The following is a 17,531-nucleotide window of genomic DNA, read 5'->3' as shown; positions in this document are numbered from 1 at the left end:
TTCAGTTATATAGGATATGTAGAGGATTTTTCTTCCGAATGACTCATCTCTTAGGCGGAATCGACGTTTCATCTATCGGATAAAGTAAACTTCCATAGGTAAGAATTTGGGGGTCACAAAACCCTGGCGTCGTCATCAAATGTGGAACAGACTTCGAAACTGAATGTGTTTTGTGCCGTTTCTGTTCACAAAGTTTGTGGACCTTTCTTTTTTTGCGGAGCAAACTGTGACTGGAATGCCATACCTGGATATGCTGCAAAACTGGTTGTTTCCACAAGTTCACGAAGATTCCAATGATTTAATTTTTATGCACGACGGCGCACCGTCTCACTTCCATCTTGAGGTGCATCGTTAGGTTAATAACACTATCCCCCAACGTTGGATTGGAAGAGGTGAACAATAAGATGTTGTTCATTGCTTTTGGCCTCCCAGTTCTCCAGACCTCATGCCTTGCAATTTGTGTGTGTGTATTGTGTATTAAACCGGGGACCTAGAACGTACGGAGAGGCTTCGTCCCGCCGTAGCCCTCTGTGGTTCACAACCCCACAACAGGCCACAGCAGTCCACCCACCTCACCGCCGCCCCACACCGAACCCAAAGTTATTGTGCATTTCGGCCCCCAGTGGACCCCTCCTGTGAACGTCTCATACCAGACGTATGTAACCCCAAATGTTTGCGTGGTAGAGAACTGGTGGTGTACGTGTATGTGGAGACAGTGTTTGCTCAGCAATCGCCGACATGGTGTAACTGAGGTGGAATAAGAGGAACCAGCCCGCATTCGCCGAGGTAGATGGAAAACCGCCTTAAAAACCATCCACAGTGTGGCCGGGACACCGGACCTCGACACGAATCCGCCGTACGGATTCGTGCCGGGCTCGGGAAGCAGCGCGTTAGATCGCGCTGGTAACCGGGCGGGTACGCCTTGCAGTTTTGTTCTGTGGGGGAACGTAAGAGGCAGAGTCTTCGTCCCACATACAGCAGTTACTCTTCAAGAGCTGAAAAATCTAACTGTTGAAGCTGTCGATTCAGCAAACGTGGACCTGTTGATTCGTGTGTTGAATGAAATGGACTACCGTTTCGTTGTTTATTGAGCACGGTGCTTATGTTGAATGTCTAGTATAGTGTCTGTGCGAACGTAAAACTTTGAACCTTACTCTATCCAGTGACATGCACAATATGTTTCTGTCATTCATAGTAGTCTGTAACAAACAACTGAAATCTGTCCTTTCTTCTTGATCCACCCTGCATATAACCAGTCACACCTTACTTGCCTATAAACTTGCATTTAGTTGGAATGTCCACTGGGGCAATATACCAAACGCGGTGCGATGTCGTTAAAATGAATGAATAGCACGTGCATTTACTGACGTAATTCGTCACTTGAAATGCGTGCTCGCGAGCAGGGCAGCAACACGTTTTGTAGGTCACAGCAGAGCGAGCTGCCGGGGGATGCCGTGACTGCGGAGGATTTGCCGGTGGCGGCGCAAATTTAGCTGCTCGCCGTATTCCAGAGCAGCGCCAGCGGCCGCGGCCAGCAAGCTCGTATCTGCTGCGTCCCTCACGCCACGACCGCACGCGACCCTACTACTGCTGCCCATTACATACCAGCAGCCGCAGGGGGATAAAGGGAGCGAGGCACTCGAGGACGAGAGATGTGTAGCAAGAAACAACTCTTGATTGTCGATAGCGGATGGCTGGTTGTACAGTATGTGATCAAAAGTATCCGGACACCCCCAAAAACATACGTTTTTCATATTAGGTGCATTGTGCTGCCACCTACTGCTGCTGTCAGGTACTCCATATCAGCGACCTCAGTAGTCATTAGGCATCGTGAGAGAGCAGAATGGAGCGCTCCGCGAACCTCACGGACTTCGAACGTGGTCAGGTGCTTGGATGTTACTTGTGTCATACGTCTATACATGGGATTAGCACACTCCAAAAACATCCCTAGGTCCACTGTTTCTGATGTGATAGTGACGTGGAAACGTGAAGGGACATGTACAGCACAAAAGCCTACAGGCCTACCTCGTCTGTTGAGTGACAGAGACCGGCGTCAGTTGAAGAGGGTCGTAATGTGTATAGGCAGACATTTATACAAACCATCACACAGCAATTCCAAACTGCATGAGGACCCAACTGCAAGTACTATGACAGTTAGGCGGCAGGTGAGAAAACTTGGATTTCATGGTCGAGCGGCTTCTCATAAGCGACACATCACGCCCGTAAACGCCAAACGCCGCCTCGCTTGGTGTAAGGAGCGTAAACACCGGACTATTGAACAGTGGAAAAACGTTGTGTGAAGTGTCGAATCATGGTAACACAATGTGGCGATCCGATAACAGGGTGTGGGTATGACGAATGCCCGATGAACATCCGTGTGTAGTGCCGACAGTAAAATTTGGAGGCGGTGGTGTTATGGTGTGGTCGTGTTTTTCATGGAGGGTGTTATTTTGCGTGACACTATCACAGCACAGGCCTACACTGATGTTCTAAGCATCTTCTGGCTTCCCACTGTTGAAGAGCAATTCGGAGAAGGCGTTTGCATCTTTCAACACGATCGAGCACTTGTTCATAATGCACGGCCTGTGGCGGTGTGGTTACACCACAATAACATCCCTGTAATGGTCTGGCCTGCACAGAGTTCTGACCTGAAGCCTATAGAACACCTCTGGGATGTTTTGGAACGCCGACTTCGTGCCAAGCCTCACCGACCAACTTCGATACCTCTCCTCAGTGCAGCACTCCGTGAAGAATGGGTTGCCATTCCCGAAGAAACCTTCCACCACCTGATTGAAGGCATGCCTGCGAGAGTGGAAGCTGTCATCAAGACTAAGGGTGGGCCAACACCATACTGAATTCCAGTATTACCGATGGAGGGCGTCACGAACTTGTAAGTAATTTTCAGTCAGGTGACCGGATACTTTTATCACAAAGTGTATGTACAGCACGCTCAAATCGATGTCGTCAGAACCCTTACTAACTTAATTTGAGAATATTATGTCTAAAACTTTTAAAATTGAGTTTAGAAAAATAAAGTATTAAATAGAAATCGGATCCTGTCGTCTCCCTTCTCACTCAGTAGCATTCAAACTTTCAAACAGAAGCACAAATACATACTGCCCAATCACATTAATGTAAGCATTTGTCAAAAGCCTGGCTCTTAGCACTATGCGACTTAACTTCTGAGGTCATCAGTCGCCTAGAACTTAGAACTAATTAAACCTAACTAACCTAAGGACATCACACACATCCATGCCCGAGGCAGGATTTGAACCTAGAAACGCACGGCCACTCCGGCCGGCTCAAAAGCCTGAATAACCACCTTTTGCAGCACGGATGTGGATAAAGAGAACCAGGGAGATTGTGGAAGGTGCCGACAGGGATGTGGAGCCACGCCGACGCCAATACGGTCCGCCAGTTGTTCTAGGTTTCTCCACTGAGGATCCGTGACACGAAAGCCCGATCAAGGTGGTCTCACAGATTCTCGACTGTGTTTAAATCCGGGGAGTTTGGAGGCCAGGGGAGTACGGTAAACTCAGCCTGGTCTTCTTCGAATCACGCACGTACACTGAGAGCTGTGTGACGCACCGCATTGTTCTGCTAGTAGATGCCGCTGTGGCGAGGAAGAACAAATAGCACATAGGAATGGACATGGTCACCACTTGTGCACACTTGCGTTGATCCATTATGCCTTTCAGAATGTCGAAATCACCCAGGGAATTTCACGAAAACATTCCTCAGACATAACGCTTCCTCATCTAGCCTGGACCCTTCCGATGGTTTTTGCAGGGTGTTTGCTCTGCTTTCAGACTTTTCACGCTAACAGGTCATAAAACGTGATTCATCTGAAAAGGTCACCTGTCGCTACTCAGTGGATGCCCAGCTGCGGCACTGGCATTGAAATTCTAGCCTTAGTCGCTGATGAACAGCAGTAGTACGGAAGGCCACTTGCAATAGTGGCCGAAACGTCGGACGATTTTATGTCTTGACAATGCGGTCAACAGCCCAGAAGAACTGTATTGACAACAGTAGCATGGGTGCATGAACCAGGCGGCCTCTGCTGAGGCCCATACGCAGCAACGTTCGCTGAACGGTCGTGTAGGAGACACTGTTGATACCCCTTGCTTCACTGTTGATACCCCTTGGTCGGTCAGATGCTCAATAGTTGCAGGTCTGTCTGCCCGAACGCATCTCCGCAGCCGTTGTTCACCCCTGTCTTCGACGGTCTCTGGTGCACCACAACAGTAATTATTTTTCATAATGTGGGGCCACAGTCATAATATATTTCTTTAAAGTCAGCAACGCCATTAGACTGTTTTTTATTTGCAGTGTTACATTTACACGATCATGATTTCGGCTTTAAAGTGCCATTATCAAGTGTTTTAATGTTATACAGTGCCTAAGATGTCATACTGTCGTATTTAAAATACACTATTAGAAATATCTGATAGTGTATTTTAAAGATGGCATACTGTCGTATTTAAAATACACTATTAGAAACATCTAATAGTGTATTTTAAATACGACAGTATGCCATCTTAGGCACTGTCTAACATTAAAACACTTGATAATGGCACTTTCAAGCCGAAATCATGATCGTGTAAATGTAACACTGCAAATAAAAAACAGTCTAATGGTGGTACTGACTTTAAAGAAGCGCCATACCTGTCTCGGTGCCAGGTTGGAGTAGACCCAATTTGCTATGGACGGTATACTTTAACCTTGGCGAAACGCGAACAGTTTACAAACTTAGTCGTTTCGAAAACGCTTACCCATGCACAGTATTCTTTAGCCATGGTGGCACGTAAACAGTTTATAAACTTAGTCGTTTGGAAAATGCTTTCACCCTTGGTCCAAAGTCCATGATAATGCCCATTTGGATGTCAGATAAATCACTCAGTTTCCATATTACGACAACGGCTGCACTAGTTACCGCGGCCACCAGACATATCTTATATACCCTCCGCTGCTAGTGCTGCCACATGCTGTCTGTGAGTAATTATTACACTTTCAAATCGAACATTGGCGGTGGTCACATTAATGCAACTGAGCCGTGTATAAGAGTCAGTCTACAGTTATTCTGTAAAATACATTGTTAAAACGCACAGACTATAATTACAAACTATCGAAATAATGTAATAATGTAACAGTGAAGAATGACTGTCTGAACTCTGGGAAAATATTAGCATTAGCCAGCCAACCTGAAAACCTATGCAGAAACTCAAAAGCTACAGAGAATCATTCCATAAACTAATGATCATGACCTCAACAACGAGGTAACTGTCGTATTGTATTTCCCTTGTAAGCATCCATTGGTGCTTCATCTACTGCCACGTTACCATAAATTCCCGCACGCTTTGATACCAAACAAGATGACACCTCCGAGATGGAAAATAGAGTCTTTATGCTCTTGATATTTTTGTCGGCTTAGTACATACGACAAATGCCCTGAAGGGCATTTAGGGAGTCAGCGTAGATGACGACTTTGGCAGGCTGATTACACTGCATTCGCTCTAGCACCCTCGAGATGGCGTATGATTCAGCATCATATACTGTGAATCCACTAGACGCTAGATTATTGCGAATCATTAGGACATATTCAGGAAATAATACAGCCCAGCCGATGGGATGCCCCGCCGCCCGTCTGCATTAAGGAAGAAATGAGGTGATTGATTCGTTATCTGTGTTCTTAAGAGACTAAAGCTGCGGAAATCGTACGCAGAATCAAAAAATTACGAATGAATAAATCGCTCTAAAAGGGGACATGTATCTGTCTGGGACGAAGAGCGTTCGAATAGACCATCCAATTCGAAAACAGACAGGAACACCGAAACTGCTGAGCGAATGATTCGTGATGATAGTAACGCCTGAATGGATGGTACTGCGCATAGATTGAACACTAGCCCCCGTTCACGATTTTTAAACATCCATTAATCTCTAAACTATCGCAATGCTTGTTTTCGTCTGCAATTTTCGAAAATGTCGGAATCACATTTAAGGAAACTTCCTGTCAGATTAAAACTGTGTGCCCGACCGAGACTCGAACTCGGGACCTTTGCCTTTCGCGGGCAAGTGCTCTACCATCTGAGCTACCGAAGCACGACTCACGCCCGGTACTCACAGCTTTACTTCTGCCAGTACCTCGTCTCCTACCTTCCAAACTTTACAGATGCTCTCCTGCGAACCTTGCAGAACTAGCACTCCTGAAAGAAAGGATATTGCGGAGACATGGCTTAGCCACAGCCGGGGGGATGTTTCCAGAATGAGATTTTCACTCTGCAGCGGAGTGTGCGCTGATATGAAACTTCCTGGCAGATTAAAACTGTGTGCCCGACCGAGACTCGAACTCGGGACCTTTGCCTTTCGCGGGCAAGTGCTCTACCATCTGAGCTACCGAAGCACGACTCACGCCCGGTACTTATAGCTTTACACAGTTTTAATCTGCCAGGAAGTTTCATATCAGCGCACACTCCGCTGCAGAGTGAAAATCTCATTCTGGGCACATTTAAGGAGTTTTGAAGAAGACAGAAAAGATTTTCTCAGTCATATTTACAACCGATGATGAGTCTTGAGTCTATCACTTTGAACCACAGACTAAGTGGCGGAGAGTGGTGTGGAAACTTCTGTTTTCGCCTATAGTAAAAATTTTGAAAAGACAAACATCTGCAGAAAAGTTTATGATGCGATTGTTTTGCTATATGAAACGTCGACTGATGATCCATTACACTCCTAAAGGTCAAAGAGAGAATAGTGACACCAACTGTGAGGTACTGCGAGACCTTAAACTTAAAATCAAAACAAAGAGGAGACGAAAGCTTCCAAAAATATGTGATTTTGCTTCACGATACTGCCCATGTTGAGAAAATAATCCAGTGAACTCACAATCTTGATTTTGAGCTGCTGGAACACCCACCATACAGTTCTGATGTAGATGCGAGTAATTTTAACCTTTTTTGTTTGCGTGTATCCATGTTTTCCTGTGATGACGAAGTTTTGGAGGTGAGTGTGAGGGTGGATGTGCGGTGCCGCTAAACTTCTTCCACGAAGGAATTAGGAGGCTTGTCAAGAGACCGAGGAAGTGCCTAGAGGCTCTGAGCACTATGGGACTCAACTGCTGAGGTCATTAGTCCCCTAGAACTTAGAACTAGTTAAACCTAACTAACATAAGGACGTCACACACATCCATGCCCGAGGCAGGATTCGAACCTGCGACCGTAGCGGTCTCGCGGTTCCAGACTGCAGCGCCAGAACCGCGCGGCCACTTCGGCCGGCATGCCTAGAGGTTGAGGGAGATTATGCAGAGTAATAATGTTACTTTCATTGATGCTTTCACAATAAAAAGTACCAACGACCTTTTCACGATGATCACCGAAGCTAAGCAACTTCGGGCCCGGTTAGTACTTGGATGGGTGACCGCCTGAGAACACCGGGTGCCGTTGGTTTAGGTTCGCGCAAGTGGCCGAAGTAGCGTTCAGTCGAAAGACTTGCACCAGGCCGTGGCACCATACACACTATTATTATACAGTAAAACGTTTATTTTTAAAACGTTACTTTTAATTCTCGAGTTACCCTCGCATTTGGAAGTTGATGTCGTGACAGGTTTCATCTGTGCAAATGTGTTGTTAGTCTTGTTGCTACTGGATCGAATGTCTCTCAAGACTATTTGCGTGCGTTGATGCAACTTCATAGGTAAAGAAACACATCGACTTCCAATAAACCTCCAGGTGAGCTGTAATTTCTCTCTTTCCTCATGTGGTCGTTTAAAAAGACGTATATGCGAGGAAGTGATGTGTTTCCCGATTCATCTTGAAACGTACGCTCTCGGAATTTAAACAGCAAAGCTCTCCGTGAAGCCAGCCGAAGTGGCCGCGCGGTTCTGGCGCTGCAGTCTGGAACCGCGAGACCGCTACGGTCGCAGGTTCGAATCCTGCCTCGGGCATGGATGTGTGTGATGTCCTTAGGTTAGTTAGGTTTAACTAGTTCTAAGTTCTAGGGGACTAATGTCCTCAGCAGTTGAGTCCCATAGTGCTCAGAGCCATTTGAGCCATCTCCGTGAAGCAAAACACCTCTCTTGTAGTGTCTGCCACTGGATGTATTTGAGCACCTCCGTAACGCTGTTGCGACGACTAAAGAATCCCGTGACGAATCGCGCTGCTCTTGGCATGATGCCCTCTATCTCTTATGTTAATCCAGCTTAGTACAGGTCCCAGACTGATGACCAATACTAAAGAATAACTCGAACAAGTGTTTTGTAATTCTATTCTTTCATCGATGACTTACATTTCCTTCAGATTCTTTAAATGAATCTCAGCCTGGTACAGAGCGTTACACAATTCTTGACGATTTTAAAAAAAATGGTTCAAATGGCTCTGAGCACTATGGGACTTAACTGCAGTGGTCATCAGTCCCCTATAACTTGTTGTTGTTGTGGTCTTCAGTCCTGAGACTGGTTTGATGCAGCTCTCCATGCTACTCTATCCTGTGCAAGCTTCTTCATCTCCCAGTACCTACTGCAGCCTACATCCTTCTGAATTTGCTTAGTGTATTCATCTCTTAGTCTCCCTCTACGATTTTTACCCTCCACGCTGCCCTCCAATACTAAATTGGTGATCCGTCGATGTCTCAGAACATGTCCCACCAGCCGATCCCTTCTTCTAGTCAAGTTGTGCCACAAACTCGTCTTCTCCCCAATTCTATTCAATACCTCCTCATTAGTTATGTGATCTACGCATCTAATCTTCAGCATTCTTCTGTAGCCCTACATTTTGAAAGCTTCTATTCTCCTCTTGTCTAAACTATTTATCGTCCACGTTTCACTTCCATACATGGCTACACTCCACACAAATACTTTCAGAAACGACTTCCTGACACTTAAATCTATACTCGATGTTAACAAATTTTTCTTCTTCAGAAACGCTTTCCTTGCCATCGCCAGACTACATTTCATATCCTCTCTACTTCGACCATCATCAGTTATTTTGCTCCCTAAATAGCAAAACTCCTTTACTGCTGTAAGTGTCTCATTTTCTAATCTAATGCCCTCAGCATCACCAGACTTAATTCGACCATATTCCATTACCCTCGTTTTGCTTTTGTTGATGTTCGTAGAACTACTTAAACCTAACTAACCTTAAGGACATCACACACATCCATGCCCGAGGCAGGATTCGAACTTGCGACTGTAGCAGTCGCGCGGTTCCAGACTGTAGCGCCAAGAACCGCTTGGCCACTCCGGCCGGCGACGATTTCGCGAAACTAAGTTGAACGTTATACACAAGGTAGAACATTTATTCAAGTTTACTTATGAAATACCACATCGAACAAATGACGGCCAGTCATGGCTACACATTTCTCGAGGCGTATCACCCTGTTTTTGAACACATCTTCCGTAGCTGGTGGAAGAATTCTGGAAATTTCTTCATGAATTCTATCTTTTAGCTGTTGCAGGCTTCTCGGCCGGTCGAAGTACACTCTCGCCTTCAAATAACCCGCAGGTAAAAGTCTGACACAGTTAAATCAGGCGAGAGAGTCGGCCATTCGACACAACCGTGTTTGGAAATTATTCGGTTACCAAACGCTTCACGAAGCATTTGCAACGTCTTGTTGGATGTGTGGCCTGTCGCGCCGTCCTCGTGGATCGTCTTCGTAACGAACGACGAGCGCTTGCCTGTAAACTGCTACGCAAACGTTCGATATTTTCGTGAGCTCGGACGGTTTTCCGAGGGCCGGCTGATATTCAGTTCTATGCACTGTCAGTTGCACGGAAGTTTCTTAACCATTTCAATGTTGTTCCACAAGCAGAAACTGGACGTCGCGATTGAATCTTGAAATGCTTACGAAGGCACGCTGCACGCGCACAACAGATCGCTGTAGCGAAAGTAACACTCCACCGCGAACGCACGATGTTGCTATGACCAATACGACATTATTTCTGACCTGTATATGGGATGAAACATAACACTCCGAACAAGTAATAGACCGTCGCTGTACCTTGGTTTTAGCACGCGTTGTTCAAATTTGAAATCGTCAAAACACCAAGAAACACCCTGTGTTTGCATTCCCTACATTTTTTTTATATAATTGTACATTTGGTTATTTCGGACTGTTACATTCTAAGTATTTTAAGCTAATTACTGTTTCCGTAGATTTATATGCCAGCAGTGTCATCGACCAGTAATGGATCTCTTCGCGTATTTACGCGCAGTACATTAAATGTATTCACGTTTAGGGTCAACTGCCAGCCCGAGGTCGGTCTCAGATGTTATCAAAATTAATTTCATTGTTTTTATAACAACTTTCTCTCTCCAAGTTTCTAGAAGCTCCAACAGAAAGGAAATTCATCAACGACGACATTTTTCGTTACGCACACGGAACTGTTTCGCACTTATAACGGTATTTTATTTTTGATGTCGGACTTATTTTATATTTCTTATTATTTATATTGTTATATTCTTATTCTTTATTCTTTCTTAAATTCTTATATTCTTATTATTTTATATTTCTTTTAACGTTAGCTTTCTTTTCGTCGTAGCTGACAAGAATTTTCTTTCGGAATGCATTCCGTGATATTCTACATTAAAAATAGATAACTTTAGTTTTCTTTTCGTCGTAGCTGGCAAGAATTTTCTTTCAGAATGCATTCCGTGATATTCTACATTAAAAATAGAGATGTCTAACATTTTTTAGGAATTTTTACTAACATTTGAAATTATCTCTAACTGGCAATGCTGTAGGACGGTGAAATGACCTTGAGGTACCAATTTTGTTGACGGCCGCTATAGTAAGTTTTAAATCTGGTCTGATAGACGATAAACTCGTATTTTGTTCGCTAAATGACTTCGACCGACTGATCGATCGTTTATTTATTTATTCGCTAAATGACTTCCAGTGCGTTTCAGAAAATCGCTGTTAGCGGAATGCGCGAAATTTTGTAGGGGAGTTTTTCGGTCTCCAGAAACGTTAAAAAGCGCAAGCATAGAACGTGTTCCATGATTTTACAACGCGGGCAGCAGGAGACCGTCATTTCGTGGCAGACGTCGGTGAGGTGTGCGAAGAGTTCCGGCGGTGGGCAGAGCGGGAGAGGTCCCGGGCTGGGCGCCTCCCTCGGGAATCGATAGGCGGGTCCTCCGCGCCGCTGCCGCTGCCTCCAAGGTCGACGAGTCCCGGCACGCCGCTGCAGACTCTGCACTAGCAGCCCACTCGCCCACAGCCGCCGCCGCCGCCGCCGCCGCCGCCGCATCTGCACTCGCCAGCCCCCGCTCAAGTGGCAACGCTTTCCTCGCCTCGCTTATCGTCGCTTGCTGTTTTACTGTTTTAAGGGTGTAGGGACGGCGGTTATGGCTGAAACAACCGGTTTTCGGTTATATAGATTTTTTCAACGCCGCTTTAACCTGAGCATTAAACCCGCTCAAAATAACCGGTTTCTGAAATTATTTTCTGTTTTTCATTCCTATCATTACCTGTGATAAATGTAAAAGTTGAACAAAAATTGAAAAATCTGGGCTTCCTGAGTACCAAGATACAAAGAATCGAAATATTAATTTAAATAGGCAAATAAAAGACAACTTAGTCCGTTCACCGTTCGCTGCTTTTCTCCTAAAGTGATAAATGGGTGAATACTACAAAAAAATAACTAATATTCCCCTACTGACTCTAATTTTTTGAAACTCTGCTCAAAAATCATGTTGCAATAGAGAATCGTACGACTATTTGGGCATTACGAGTAGTCAGTGCTGAAGGTTGAAATATGAGTTTGAAGAACTCTGTCTTTCTTGTTAATCAGTTTTCAAGGAATACAAACAGATAGATGCACATGTAGACACAGGCAGCAGATCAGCTACTTTCTGCTTTTGCTATAAACTTTGAGTGAATTGTAAAGTTTTAATTTTTCTCCTTACGTGATGATGCAAGTTCGTTGTTGCTGCTCCCGTTTTTAATCTTTTAGTGCAAATGGGGCTTTGTACGTCATTCATACCGCACTTTGTAAAATACTTCCAGACTAGGGATGTTGTCATTCTGTAATACAATTGATGTCTAGTGAGCCGGCCGGAGTGGCCGAGCGGTTCTAGGCGCTGCAGTCTGGAACCGCGCGACCGCTACGGTCGCAGGTTCGAATCCTGCCTCGGGCATGGATGTGTGTAATGTCCTTAGGTTAGTTAGGTTTAAGTAGTTCTAAGTTCTAGGGGACTGATGACCTCAGAAGTTAAGTCCCATAGTGCTCAGAGCCATTTGAACCATTTGATGTCTAGTGACAACAGCGAGAAAACTACCATACAAACCAGATGGGGCAAGTCTTGCACACTGCATGTAATTGTATACCGTCTAATAGACGACGTCACATGGTAACAGGCACATTATTGTCTTAGCAATTCTATACCAATTTTCATGTCATGTGTTTGTTGCTTTTTTCTGTCTGCATTGTTATTAAAATATCACTGATCGATTTTCCGGTTTTCTATAATAACGCAGTACTTCAAAGCAATGAAAATTTTACGAATAAAAATTATTCGTTTCAAAAAAGTTTCACTTAAAGATCAAAATTTTAGCTCGGCTGCTATAGCTAGCTGATATTTCGGTTCTTACACAGTTATTAGTAAAAAGTAAAAAACACCTGTTATAACCAAGATCAAACAAATAGCAAAAAATATCAGTTACTCAGAACTAAAATGTCGGTTTTAATCGGTCGGTTTTAATTGGTCGGTTTTTCCCATCCCTATACCAGGGTGGCGCTCGATTTTGGATCGATATTCATGATTGTTTCTTCAATAAAATAGCAAACAAATTACAAAACTGACTTTAGACCTTTATTGTAACCCTCAAGGTAGTATTACGTATCTTTTTAAGTTAAAAACTTGCACCCAAAGAACACTACACAATATCGACGAAAGGCCTTCGCGGAGTAGAGGGCGGTTGGTAAGAGCTCTAAACACCACAGTTTCCAGCCTAGTACAAAATTTCAAATAACTGCTTTGGAACTGATGATATTGTCTAACGTAGTACGTAGGGATATTAAAAAAAGATGATTTTTAACAAAATGGCGGCTCTCTGAAATAAGAGACAAGTTTTTCGACAGAAAAGTCGTTATAAAAACGTGCACCAGAAACCGAAATTAAAATATATCGAAAAAATCCCACGTACTAAAGAAAAAAAAATACCGAATTACAAGATACAAAAAGATATAACGTAACTGCATGTATATTTCATGGGTTGCACCTCATGCCAACATGAAAAGTGTTGTTATGAAAAAACAAGCGTTTAAAATTTCAACTTGCGTTTTTTAATATCGAAACTGAAGAAACTTTCAATCGGCAGTGTCACAAACCATAAACTTGACCTTTTTCTCTAATTTTCACGAAATAATATCGATTAACTGGCTTCAGCTTGCCAGTCGAAGCGTTCTTTTGCACGATTGGGATTACTTCCCCTCTCCTAAATTTCACATAATCCTCTCTGTTTTTCATTACTTCCCACATTGTCTGTTCCTTTATATTCTCCCATTTTCCTGTATTCAATGAGTTCTTTTATTTTATTGAAATTATGTATGTAATCCATATAGTCTGTAGTTACAGTTGCAAAGTCTTTCTTTTGATTGGTAGTTGTATTACTTTTCACATTTAATACCTCTTTAAGTTGTCTCATAAAGTACTGTTTTTATTTTACTCGGTCCATTTATTTAATACAAGCTGTTACATAGTCACAGTTTTGAGTATCGTGTTAATGTTTGTCCTGTTTGCTCCTTTTATATTTGTATTCTGTTCAACTTTTTACTTTTTAAAATGCAGTACCACCACACTCTTAATGATTGCATTTACTGTATGTTCCCTCACTCTCCTCCATTTTCCTGCATTTATTCGTTTCTGTTTATCTTATTGATATTACTTAAGTTCTTCGTATATTCTTTGGTTACATTGTCAATTCTTTCTTTTCATTGGTTTGTTCATTGCTCTCCATGTTTTACGCATCTTGAAGTAGACTTGCCAAGTACTAATTTTATTTTATTGGCTGGTTCAAATGGCTGTGAGCACTATGGGACTTAACTTCTGAGGTCATCAGTCCCCTAGAACTTAGAACTACTTAAATCTAACTAACCTAAGGACATCACACACATCCATGCCCGAGGCAGGATTCGAACCTGCGACCGTAGCAGTCGCGCGGTTCCGGACTGAAGCACCCAGAACCGCGCGGCCACGGCGGCCGGCTTATTTGATTGGCTGTGTTTATTAATATGAAGTGTTATGCAGGTAGCTGTTCCAGTTTTATATTAAAGTTTTTTTTCATATTTACTCCCTGTATTTGTATTTACTGTTCAACTTTTTACTTTTTACATTGCGTTACCACCACACTGCCAAATATGCTATTTATTGTACGTTTCTGCTTCAGTTTCGATGTGTACCTTCTTTCCCAATAGCGTTTTCAGACATTGTAACTTCTTTGGCGACAGTAATCAGTAAATGTCTGAAGCCTTCTAAGCCGAAAACCGGTTGTTACAATAAAAGTAATTCTGTAGAACAAAAGCAAACTTACGCTTTTCATTTATTATAATGTTGTTCTACCACGAACCGACGGAAGATTCAGTTAACACTACACACAATATTTCTACGGCCTATCCAGTCGCTTGTTTCAGGTGCTGCGAACTACGGCCGGCCGGGATGGCCGAGCGGTTCTAGGTGCTAGTCTGGAACCGCGCGACCGCTACGGTCGCAGGTTCGAATCATTCCTCGGGCGTGGATATGTGTAATGTCCTTAGGTTAGTTAGGTTTAAGTAGTTCTAAGTTCTAGGGGACTGATGACCTTAGAAGTTAAGTCCCATAGTGCTCAGAGCCATTTGAACCATTTTGCGAACTACGCGGCGATGCGAACTCGCTGACTGGATAACATGGGGCGGTTTCGCATTGCAGCACAACTACTGAGTACTCGAAAAAGACGATTGGGGCGTATAACCACTCGGTTATACACTTGAAAGCATTGCATTAATCTCTCACGCCAAGAAAAGCTAAGAGATAATGTTGAAGACTAGACGGGTATCCGGATCAAAGCAATTAAAGAAGAAAGATCAGGGATTTCACGTTACTTAGGCGACAAGATCGTTAAGGTGGAACGTTCTTGAAAAATGCACCCTACTTAAAAGATGATCAAATCCGCAATTTTGACGATACGGCAATGAAATTTTGTACTATGTCTTAGATGAAATTAACACATTTACTATTAAATTCCTTGGATTATGTATGTTTATCTATTTTATGGAATTTAAATTTTTTTCAAAAAATAATTTAAGTACCTTTATCCCAGAACTATTCAAGAGATCTCTACATAATTATTCTGCTTTATATCTTTGTATATAGTACGTTTTCTTGAATATATAGACTAAGAGAATTTTCGTATTTTTTAAGCATAATTTTGTAAGTATAATATAAAATTCAAGCAAAATTCCAAGCTCTTTGCCCCATGTCTATGCTTACACTCAGAATTTCAAAATTTACACTTGAGACAAAATTTATTGGGTTTATAGAAATAAGTGTACAAAATTTCATAATTCTAGCTTTCATAGATTCTGAGAAAAGGTATGAGAACTTTAAAAAACATAATTTTTAGGAAACGCAAATTAAAGTTCAACTTAACGTTTTTTCTTGCCAGGTCCTATTCTCCTTCAACATCTCTCTGCTGGTTTCTTGTTTTCTGCCTTCTTCCCTTTACCAGGTCGTCAACAAACGTTTCAGCTGCAGAGAGGCGCTGTAAATTTATATTTATCAAGATATCTTGGGTGAAATTTCCTGTCTTAAAGCCAGTTCCCTCCATTTCCTTAATCCTCCCTCCGTGACCATTACTAAATACAAGAACTGCATCATAATTGGCAATTCCGACAACTGTAACAGATGAAAATGTGGTTTCAGGGCATCGTTTCCATATCAGTGACCTTAGAGACTCATTTGGAGTCTTGGTTTTGCCATGAACACACTTTTTTTATAAGTTCAGGATTGCCCAGAAGCCTGTAAGTGCGCTTGACAACATCCAGGATACAGTCTGAAAACTTCTCCTTGTGAATGTAGGGGTTGTTATCCCCTTAGACTGTAGATATCTACAGCAGATAATGTGGCACAGGTGATGAATGGGGTGTTCATCTGTTGACACTGTGTGGAAACATGTAGCCTGTAGCATTGCTGATAGCATTATTGAATGATGAAAGAACCGAACAGTTGCGTAAATCTGCATCAATAGCACACGGCAAAACAAGAATTGTTTCTTCATAAACAATGCAGTTGGTTTGTTATTGTTTCCAAGGTACGAAATAGAGGCACAGATGAATAATAAAACCAAAGAGTACATATCACAGCTGTCTATGTATCCCGTGCAAGTTTACATGAAAATAATTCACGGAATCGTTGTTCACCGAGCTAGTATTGAAGTGTTGCTTCAAAAGGGGGGCATGGCAGGAAGGTCACGTCTCATGTTTTGATATTTTTCAGGCACCTCGGATGCGATTTCATTCATCATTGAAACTTCGGGAACCTACTGCCCATGAATTCTACTATGGAAATGAAAATCGACATTTTCGATGAATTTCATGAACTTCCACCCTTAAAATAGGATGTCAAAGCATGACTAGAGCATCATGAAATCGGCAGTGTTTTTTTCGCTTTAGAGAAATCGCGGAAAATCTAAATCTGGATGCTGAACGGGAATCTGAATCCCGCTTCTACCGAATGCGAGATTAGGTGTTAAGAACCGTGCCGCCTCGCTCCGGCATTATCTCTGAAACACGCTGTGTGCATCATACGTTTATTACACAGTATACGACTAGATTATAACACGAGCTTGTAAGTCGTTTAGTGGTACGGAGATAATCTTTGGCCCACTGTTTCCTACATTTAGCTCTTGTTGTTTATCGTAGTTGATAAAGAGAAGTCGCAGGAGGCGTAACAGCAATGTGCGGTGAGTGTGGAGAAGAGGTGCGGATTGTTCTTTTCTTCTCTGTCAGCGGCAAATGACACAGTAATTAGCGGCATTGTAGGCAGTACGCTTGGAGTGGGCGTGCATCCGGCTGGTGGTTGGCGGAGCAGCGCTCAGGCGGATGTAGGCCACCCGCAGCGCACGCCGGAGGCTGCCCCGACACTGAATGCTGCGGCGCGCACCTCATCAGTCGCAGCCCCGCCTCGGGCGAGAGAGCCTTCTAGATTCACCGTTCTTCCCACAATAAAGCAGATATCTTCACATAATTCCGTAATTCCTACCAAAACGTTAGGTGTAAATTTTAATGTACAGAGGTTGGCAGAAAGCTTTCTGATGTAAATGGTCAATCAAACAAAAATGAAATTATATTTATCGTTTTCATTTCCTTGTTTCTGTTTCTACATAGCTGGACGTTTAAAAATACACTCCTTTATCTCTACATACAGGGTGAAAAGTATTTAAACCGACAAATTCTGGGAGGTTGTAGGGGACATCAAAACAAATATTTTTTCCTATGGGGGGTATTTAAACCGACAGAGGAAGATTTCTCTGGCGGCAAATTAATTAAACCAACAAACACTCTA

General features: G+C 43.1%; 1 protein-coding gene across 1 annotated transcript in view; it reads left to right on the top strand.

The window, feature by feature from the left end:
- LOC126190707 (uncharacterized) overlaps positions 1-17,531 on the top strand; it is a 387,936-nt gene that overhangs the window by 63,073 nt on the left and 307,332 nt on the right. The window lies entirely within an intron of this gene.

Source organism: Schistocerca cancellata, chromosome 1 (assembly GCF_023864275.1).
Source record: "Schistocerca cancellata isolate TAMUIC-IGC-003103 chromosome 1, iqSchCanc2.1, whole genome shotgun sequence".
Lineage (NCBI taxonomy): Eukaryota > Metazoa > Arthropoda > Insecta > Orthoptera > Acrididae > Schistocerca > Schistocerca cancellata.
The sequence above is the reverse complement of the archived record's forward strand: the minus strand, read 5'-3'. Positions and strand labels throughout refer to the sequence as shown.